General features: G+C 36.7%; 1 long non-coding RNA gene across 1 annotated transcript; it reads left to right on the top strand.

The window, feature by feature from the left end:
- The first annotated feature begins 175 nt into the window (after positions 1–175).
- Positions 176–1,003, top strand: LOC118761881. Its single transcript, XR_004997706.1, has 3 exons — positions 176–343; positions 743–749; positions 992–1,003. It is a non-coding gene; the product is annotated as an uncharacterized LOC118761881 (long non-coding RNA).
- Positions 1,004–10,342: the final 9,339 nt, after the last annotated feature.

Below are 10,342 nucleotides of genomic sequence, written 5' to 3'. Positions count from 1 at the left end.
ATATATATATGTATAGCTTCATATAATTACAGGCACCTATATAACTATATATAGAGTGTATAAGTCAATATCATCTTTCTTTCGCCTTACAAACACACACACACACGCACACACACACACACACACACACACACACACACACACACACACACATATATATATATATATATATATATATATCCACGACCGGAGTCATTCTTGTTGCTTATTTTGATTATGATCACGCCACGGATTCATATGGATAACACCATCCAAAATTCTGGTGCATCTAAATTAAGTACCATATTCATTTGAATCTAAATTTTTTGTGACCTTTTATATATATATATATATATATATATATGTGTGTGTGTGTGTGTGTGTGTCTATATATATATATATATGCGTGTTTATGCGCACGCATATAATGTATTACCTTTTATTACTTATACTAATGCTGAAGTCTTATACCAACAATTATAAACGATTCATCAAAACTAATATATATTATATTTACCCCTGAAGATACTATTCTTCAAGACAGATATAATACATATACCTTTAAATGTACTATGGATAAAGGTAAAAGCCCATCGTATGGCTCACAGAAGAGGTCACGCATGGAATGTTGCGTCCAAAGCTTACGACGCAGTTCTACCTAAATGTCCCCAATAGCTCCCATGAATTATTTGTACCTGACATGTGTCTACGTAAGGACTTATAGGGATGTGTGTGTGAGAGAAAGAAGTAAAGAGAGAGAGAGAGAGAGAGTGATGGGGGCTGGGAGTTAAGCAGCCAATACTAGCCACAAATAACTACGTACCCCACACCTATTCTAGCTCAACCCCCACCTTCTTTAAAATATTAAAGAAAGAAAGACAGAAAGAAATGAAGAAGCTATTGAAATGTGAGTGTGTTTGTGATGGGACGGGGGAGATAAGCAGAAAATAGCAGGCCAAAATACCAACCTTTACCGTCTCACCATTACATTAAATGAAAAAATGAAAGAAAGACAGAAGCTAAAAGACGTGTGTATATTTGAGGGTGATGGTGGGAGATGAGCAATGAATAGCTGCCCCAAAATGCGACCTATCCTACACCTATAACTACTTTAAAAAGAAAACGAAACGAAGAAGCTAATAAGATATGTGTGTGTGTGTTTCTTGGAATTTTGTAGTACTACTAGTAGACTACATCCCATAATTATTTGCCCAATTAGGGTAAAGAATCATTAATTTAATAATTAATAAATGTTACCAAGTAATTTCGGTATGGAAAGAGAAACATTTTCGTTAAAAACTTGCACAAAAATTTTTTTATATATATAATTATAAATATAATTAAGGGTTTAGCAAAAAGTTACTTCACCACACACCGAAATTTTAGAATTAGCAGCTGAGGACAGGTAATTCCTTTCACTATGTCTCTAGTAAAACGATTTTGCTGTCTTTGTCTGCTATTCCTAAATTTTCAGTTTGTGGTGAAGCAACTTGTTGCTAGACACTTAACTATTTATATATATAAAGAATGTGTGTCCCCTGCACCTCAGACTTACAAAGAGACACATTAAAACTTTTCAAATTTCTAAAGAGCTTTCAAGATGAGTTGGGAGGTGGAAAGGAGATGCGGCTGACTGATCCCATCCCCTCAACTCCCTGCCTACATTTATGCTTAAACACACTGGACCATCACCGCAGGTATATTTGAAAGTTCCAAACTATGAAACCTGACGTTCGAGGCCCACATTGACACACGGCCGAAAACTGCTTCAGTCCTTTAGCGCTTACCTTCAAGTATATATAATAACAAATAGCTGTTGGATATACTCTCTCTCACTCACTATCTCTCTCTCTCTCTCTCTCTCTCTCTCTCTCTCTCTCTCTCTCTCTCTCTCTTTCTATATATATATGTGTGTTTGTATCGCTCTCATATATATGTATGTATGTATATACGTACATACACAGGTTCGATAAAATAATGGAAAGACCTTAAAATTTCAAACGATTTTATTTTAATACGGGGTGGGAACGCCTTCGGCAGTAATTATAGCTTGAATTCGTCGAGGTATGGACTCGTACAAAGTTTGAATTGTTTCCAAAGTAATTTTTCTCCATTTTTTAGCTAAAACTGTCTTCAGTTCTTGTAGTGACGATGGTGGAGGATATCGACTCCTTACTTGTTTTCCTAAAAGGCACCATAAATGTTCAATAATATTGAGATCTGGGAACTGTGGTGGCCAGATAAGATGTTCAACTCCACTAGAATGTTCCTCGTGCAATTTAGTAACAACTTTAGCTGTGTGAATTGGTGTATTATCATCCTAAAAGATTGCGTTTCTCTCGGGAAACAGTTCCGCAACCATAAGATGAATTTGATCAGATAAAATTCTTTAGTAGTCTAGACTATTAATTCTGCCATGACGGGAAAACATTGGGCCGGCGGATTTCCAAGATATAGATCCGCCTCCATGTTTAACAGTTGGAAGAAGGCAGTCTGAGTCAAATGCTTCTTGTGGCTGTCTCCACACGTATACTCGGCCGGTGGTCGGAAATAAGGTAAACGATGATTCGTCCGAGAAAATAATATTCTTCCTCTGCTCTAAGGAGCAATTCTGTAGGTGTTTACTTCACTCTAAACGCTTTGCAACGTTTGTTTTTTGAAGATAGTGGTTTTCTGATTGCAGCCCGACCGTGAAATTTGGCTTTGTGCAGCTCCCGGCGAACACTTTTAGTGAAAACTGGGTTCTCTGGAAGTTTTGATTTTCTTCTGGAGTTTTGTTTCGAGGAGGAGGTTTTTCCGTTTCTCAAAGGCTATCATTACTTTCGAGAGAGTAGTTCTTGATACACCAAACATTTCGGCTGTTTTCGTTACGCTAGCGCCTGCCATACGAGCACCAACAATTTGACCTCTTTGAAAGTCCGATACATCTGTCATTTTAATTAATTTTACTTATCTTCTGATGATGATATCTATATATATATATATATATATATATATATATATACTAGCAGAATCGCCCGGCGTTGCTCGGGTTTGTAAGGGAAATAACTATACTGCATTTTTAGAGAGTTATAGCCAAAAACATAGCAAAAAAATGCATTAAAAATGGAAAAAATATGATGTTAAATTATTTTTTAAATCGTAGACTCATCGTAGACGCGCGCTAGTACCCAGACGGGCTCGATAGGAATCACGACTATAAGATACCCGGTTTTGGTTAAACTGCACCGCAAAATGTGGGAGTAGTTAGAAATCTAAATCGAAGGGGACAGACACTCACGCAACTACACTTTAATATATATAGATATATAACAAATTAGTGAGACATGACCAGTTAGATATCAATTCTGACCACACATAGTATTAATTCCAGTTAAAATATTTAATGTAATAAGTATTCAATATGTATTTGTAGGTATGAGGCTGAGGGCTGCAGCATATCTAGGCCACGGGTCAGCATTGGCCTCCACCGGCTGTTTTAATATTTTCAAACATTCAAACATTGCTTCGGTACTGTATGCAGTTGTGGGGGTAGGGGAGGTCAGTAAGCAGCCGTGACCCACATCCACCTCCTCACACAGCAGTAGAAACTTTTAGAAATTTCTAAAGATTTCATTTGACTTCTTGGAAGACCGGGATTTTGGGTACATAGAAGGTCACTTACAGCTCTATATCTTTGGATATATTTCTCTCTCTCTCTCCATTTCTCTATCTTCTCACCCTTACCTTCTTTGAAAAAGGAAATAAAGAAAAGAAGGAAGAAGAAAGTAAGAAAGTAAGAAAGAAAGAAAGAAAGAAAGAAAGAAAGCAAAAAATAGCAGCCCTAGAAACCTCTCCCCCACCCATATGCCAGCTCAAACTTCCCTTCTTTGAAAAATAAAAAGAGAAAGAAAGAAGCCGAGATGTGTGTGTGTGAATGCGTATGTGTATGTGAGTGCGTGTGTGTGTGTATGTGTGTGAGCGGGTATATGATATATATATATATATATGTAGAAATATGTATGTATATATATATTTTTTTTTATCTAGTTTCAGCTCACAAGCTATGCCCATGCTGGGGCAACGCCATTTGGTGTTGATACATGATTTTACTTCACGAATGCTTTTTAGCAATTGCCATTTGGTGCATGAGAGAGTTCGATGCATCTGCCCTCATCTGCACCTCCTGCCGTGAAGTTGGTTCATCTGGGACACCTAACAGGAAGAGATCCAGTTTTATTTTAAAGACATCTGCATCCACCCCATGCAGGTCTCTCAGGTTCTTCGGGAGGATATTGAAGAGCTGTGGGTCTCTGAAGCCCAGGCTATCACAGTATCTTGTCCTACATTTTGATGGCAAATTTGGAGTCCTTGGCACTATGCAGTGGCGCCCAGTTCTAGCATTTTGTAACTCTCGATGCCAAAGTTTGGGGCAAGTCCTTCTAGGATCTTCCAGATGTATATTATGGCATATCTTTCTCGCCTACGCTCTAAGGAATAGTCTTAATCTCTTGAGTCTTTCCCAATATCTTATATGCTGCACAGAGGCTATCTTCTTCGTGTAGCTTCGTTGGATCGCCTCAAGTTCTGTGATTAACTTGACACTGGATGGTGACCATAGCTGCGAGCAATAGTCAAAGTGGCTTAGGACAAGTGTCCTCCAGAGGACCATCATGGTTTCCTGGTCTCTTGTTCTAAAGGTTCTAAGAATCCATCCGGTCAACCACCTATATTTCATTGCCAATTTAGCAACATGCACATGAAAGGTTGCATCATCACTCATGTAAATACCCAGGTCTCGCACTGATTGTGCCCCTGGGATTGCAATCCCTCCAGGTCCAGTGTATTTATTGGGTATTGCATTTAGTTTTGCATGCTGATAGCATAAAGCTTGAAACTTTTCAGCATTGAACTGCATGCAATTCTTTTCAGTCCACTTGTATATTTTGTCCAGCTCACATTGCAGGTTCTTAGTGTCTTCAGGGTTCTGTATTGCCTGTGAAACTTTTGTATCATCTGCATAACTTGTGATCGTGGCTCTCTGCGTGTCTGAGAGGGCTATTATGAACAGTAGTGGTCCCAAAACAGTGCCTTGCGGAACACCGCTCACTATTTGGCTACTACCACCCGGCTTCTATCCTTAAGAAAGTCGTTGAAGCCATTCTCCCAATTTTCCAACAATGCCAACATCACGCAGTTTGTGACATATCATTCCATGATCGACTTTATCAAAGGCCTTTGCAAAGTCGAGTTATATGACTTCCACAATTGAGTGATTGAGCAGTCGTTTCAGCACCCAGTCATAGTGTTGTAGGAGCTGAGTTAGGCAGCTTCTTCCTGGTCGGAAACCATGTTGGGTGTCAGGCAGCAAGTCATTTTCTTCAATGAAGGTGATTAGATTCCTTCTGACTATTCGTTCCATGAATGTGTGAGGTCAGAATATTAGGTCTGTAGTTCTTGGCCTCCGCTCTGCTACCTCCTTTATGAATAGGGCATATTTTACCTTCCTTCAGTTTTCTTGGAAGTTTGCCAGTTGCAAGGAAGCTCTGAAAGAGGAACTGCAGTGGTCTTGCTAGGACTCTCTTACATACTTTTGGAAGGATTGCTGAGAATCCATCGGGGCCAGTAGCTGAGTTTATTTTCATTTCATCTATAGCCTTTATTACATCGTCTTCCTTTATATTGATGTAATCAATCATCGCTGCCTCTGATTTTATATCTGCAGTGGTAAAGAAGTCAGTTGGATTGCTGACTTGAAAATGCCATAGGGGTGGAGTGAAAATATTCTTGAATTGCTCATTTAGTATTTTACTTATCCTCATTGGATTTCCTGTGAGTGTGCCATCCTTTTCAAGAAGTGGCTCTATCCTACAGTGCACCGTAGCTGTTTCTTTGGCATATCTGCAGAAATGTTGTCTATAGCCCAGGCTTCTTTGTCTGCTCTTTCCTTTTCATGGGAGAGTTGCAGACATTTTTCAATTTCCAACAGTTTTATTTTCAGGCGGCACCTACACTGCTTTCAATTTGCTTGTTTAGGCGATTTGAAACTTTTGTACAGCGTCTCATTAGAATTTTCCTCTCTCTGGGGATTTTGTTCTTGTGTACAGTGGCCTTTCTCTCTGGGACACATTTGTAGCATATGGATTGCATTACAGACATGAATTGTTGAAGTTTCTTGTCGATGTCTGGCGAGGAGAGACATTCAGGCCAGTTTTGTTTGAGGATCTCTTTCTCAATTTGTTTCCAGTTTGCCTTATGGAAGTTCAAGCTGGAAAGATTCTGAGAATTTCTTGTAGACTGCATGTCCATGCTTTCTTTGGCCCGTACATGGTCAGCTCTACCATGTTGTGATCCGAGAGTAGAGTCGGTGTCACTTTCACAATATGGATGAGATCCAAATTATTTGTGAAGCAGAGATCCAGTATGTTACCTGCCCTGGTTGGTTGGAGTATTATTTGCTCCATGTACAGAGTGTTGATGAGGTTCAGCAGGGACCTCGCCTGTCCTCGTTCGCATCGTGTCATTCCTGGGAGAGAAAGAACCTCGGGCCATCTGACATTGTGCAGATTGAAGTCTCCCATAAGAAGTACACTTATGTGTTGTTCTAATGTGACAAGAACTTCTATTTTTATAAGGTAGTCTTCAAACTTGCCTACATGGCTTGGGGCATCTGGAGGGCGATATGTAGCACATATAACTACACCAAGTTGCCTTATATGTACAATTAGTGTGTCACACACCGAATTTGAGTATGACAAAAGGACCTGGGGTGTGAGGTCCTCGCGGATGTATATAGCAACTCCTCCATGACTCCTTTCTTTTCTGTCGGTCCGTAATACAACATACTGTGGTATGTGTATTTCCGCATCTGCTACGTCCAGTTTCAGGTGTGTTTCCGTAAGTGCTATGCATAAGGCTTGATTGCATGCAACATGGTCTCTCATGAACGGGATTTTTGTCCTGTTACTGAGTGTTAGCAGTCCTCTGATCTTCAGTAGGAGCATCGAGGTGATGTATGTGCTGTTGCCGGTGTCTACCTTGGGTCAATATGCTGTGGCGGTCTTGCGTATTGTGGATAGTCCCATCTGCGAGTTTGAGTTTGATGGAGCCAGGTTAGCTGCTATACAATCTTTTGTGCCATGCGCAAAAAAGATTCTTATTCAGCAGCTGCCCTTTCAATAACATGTTGGTGGTTTGTAGCACGCACTACATCTGCGTACCTCCGTTTTGGGGCAGGTGGTGCGTGATCCATTCCTATTCCTTTTAGTAGTTGGGTTCTGCCCTGATTCATGTTTATGTGGCAGGGTTTTTGGTGTGCAAAACGGCAACCTGCACATTCCTCTCAATGCCAGCAGACACCTTTCAGATAGAATTTACACATTCGTGTGCGCTGTCTCTTTCTATCCTTTTTGGTATATATATATATATGTAAATAGCGTCAGATAATTACAGATTAGTATATAAATATAGAGTTATATATATATATATCAAATTAGAGATAAAACTAAATCTAATTTTTCCCTGTAAGTTTGGATTTACTCCCTAATATTATCATTATAATTATATATATATATAAAGGTATATAAAGCAATATCATCTCTCCATCTACCTTACAAACACCCAAACACACACACATATATATATGTGTATGCGCACGCATATAAGGTATTACCTTTTATTCCGTATACCAATATTGCAATCATATATGAACAGTTATAAACGATTCCTTTAAATATATTATGGTTAAAGGTAAAAGTTCATCGTATCGCTCACAGAAGAGGTCAGGCATGGATTTTTGCGTTCAAAGCTTACGACGCATTACTACCAAAATTTCCCCAATAGCTTTCAGGAATTTTTTGTACGTGGATATGAATAAGGGCTTATAGGGATGTGAGTGTGAGAAAGAAGTAAAGAGAGAAAGAGAGAGAGAGAGAGAGAGAGAGAGTGATGGGGGCTGGGAGTTAAGCAGCCAATACTAGCCACAAACAACTAACTACCCCACACCTATACCAGCTCAATCCCACCTTCTTTAAAAAATTAAAGAAAGAAAGAAAGAAGCTGTTGAAATGTGTGTGTGTTTGAGATGGTAAGTGGGATGTAAGCAGAAAATAGCAGCCCTAAATTACCTACCTATCTTACACCTTTCCCGCCTTACCATTACCTTCTTTAAAAAAGGAAAGAAAGACAGAAGTGTGTGTGTTTGAGGGGTGGGAGTTAAGCAGTGAATAGCAGCCCCCAAATGCGACCTATCCTACACCTATACCAACTCACCTTTATATACTTTAAAAGAAAAGAAAGAAAGAAAGAAGGAAGCAGATCTAGATGTGTGTGCATGTCTTGAAATTTTGTAGTTCTACAAATAGACTACATCCCATAATTATTTGCCTATTTAGAGTAAATTAGTATTAATTTAATAATTAATAAATATTAGCAAGTAGTTTTGGTATGGAAAAAGAACATTTATCGGTAAAACCTTGTACAAAAAGTTTTGTTTTTTTTTATACATAATTATAAATATAATTACGGGTTTAGCAACAAGTTGCTTCACCACACACCGAAATTTTAGAAATAGGAGCCGAAGACAGCTAATTCCATTCACTATGTCTCTAGTTACACGAATTAGCTGACTTTGTCTGCAATTTCTAAATTTTCGGTATGTGGTGAAACAAGTTGTTGCTACACACTTAATTCTCTCTCTCTCTCACTATCTCTCTCTCTATATATATCTAAATATATATACATATATATATTCTCCCTAAATTCTCTCTCTATATATATATATATATATATATAAATATATACTTACATATATATATATATATTAAGTTAATCCAAACAAGAAAACAAAAAACAACAACGCAAGGATGTGGAGCAAATAAAGTATTATTGAACGCTCAGGAAAGAAGGAGATAAATACATATATATATAGTTATATATAAAAACATATATATGTATATATATATATGTATATATATAAAAACATATATATGTATATATATATATATATATGGATTGATGTATATGCTTATATCTGTATACATATATATATATATATATATATAGATATACACACATATATATGTCCATATATATATGTATACATATATACATAAATAAACATACGTATTTGTACGTATATATATACATATCTACATAGATAAACATACGTGTGTGTATATATACATACATATATATATATATATATATATATATATATATATATATATAATTACATATAGCCTCCGTGATAGATCGTTAGCCACTACGCAAATTTTTTTCTCTCCTTGTCTTTTCTGTGCCCCTTTCTGTAGAAACGTAAAAGACTTTTTCTATTCCTGAGCGTTGTACTAATACATCACTTTGTTTTTGTACACCACCTGTCTTCGTCTTTTGCTTTCTTCGTAAACTCTCCAATATATATATATATATTATATATATATATATATATATATATATATATATATATATATATAATATATATATATATATATATATATATAATATACATATATATATATATATACATACATACATATAAGTATATATGTATATGCTTATATCGCTATTATACATATGATATAATCGATATACACACATATGTATACATATATATATAATAAAAATGCTTGTATGTACATATATATATACATATCTACATAAATAAACAGTTTTATATATATATATATATATATGTATGTATGTATGTATGTATGAATGTATGTATAACATCTTATAATTACAGATGCGTATGTAAATATATATAGATATGTATATATAAAGGTATATAAATCAATATCAATTCTCCATCTACCTTACAAACACACAAACACACAAACATATATATGTGTATGCACACGCATATAAGTTATTACTTTTTATTCCGTATACCAATATTAAAATATTATATGAACAATTTTAAACGATTCGTTTAAAGGAATTTATTTCATATTCACCCCAAAATATGTTATATTTAAACAAATATAATGCACATACCTTAAATATATTATGCTTAAAGGTAAAAGTCCATCGTATCGCTCACAGAGAGGTCACGCATGGATTGTTGCGTTCAAAGCTTACGACGCAGTATTAACAAAATTTCCCTAATAGACATGTGTATATGTAAGGGCTTATAGGGATGTGAGTGTGAGAGAGAGAAGTAAAGAGAGAGGGAGAGAGAGAGAGAGAGAGGAGAGAGAGAGAGCGAGAGTGATGGGGGCTGGGAGTTAAGCAGCCAATACTAGCCACAAACAACTAACTACCCCACACCTATACCAGCTGAAACTTACCTTTTTTAAAATATTTAAATAAAGAAAGAATGACAGAAATGATAAAGCTATTGAAATGTGTGTGTGTTTGAGATGGTTGGTGGGAGATAAGCAGAAAA

The sequence above is a fragment of the Octopus sinensis genome, unplaced genomic scaffold (genome assembly GCF_006345805.1).
Source record: "Octopus sinensis unplaced genomic scaffold, ASM634580v1 Contig18316, whole genome shotgun sequence".
In the NCBI taxonomy this organism is placed as follows: domain Eukaryota; kingdom Metazoa; phylum Mollusca; class Cephalopoda; order Octopoda; family Octopodidae; genus Octopus; species Octopus sinensis.
Note: the sequence above shows the minus strand (reverse complement) of the source record. Positions and strands in the feature narration are given on the sequence as shown.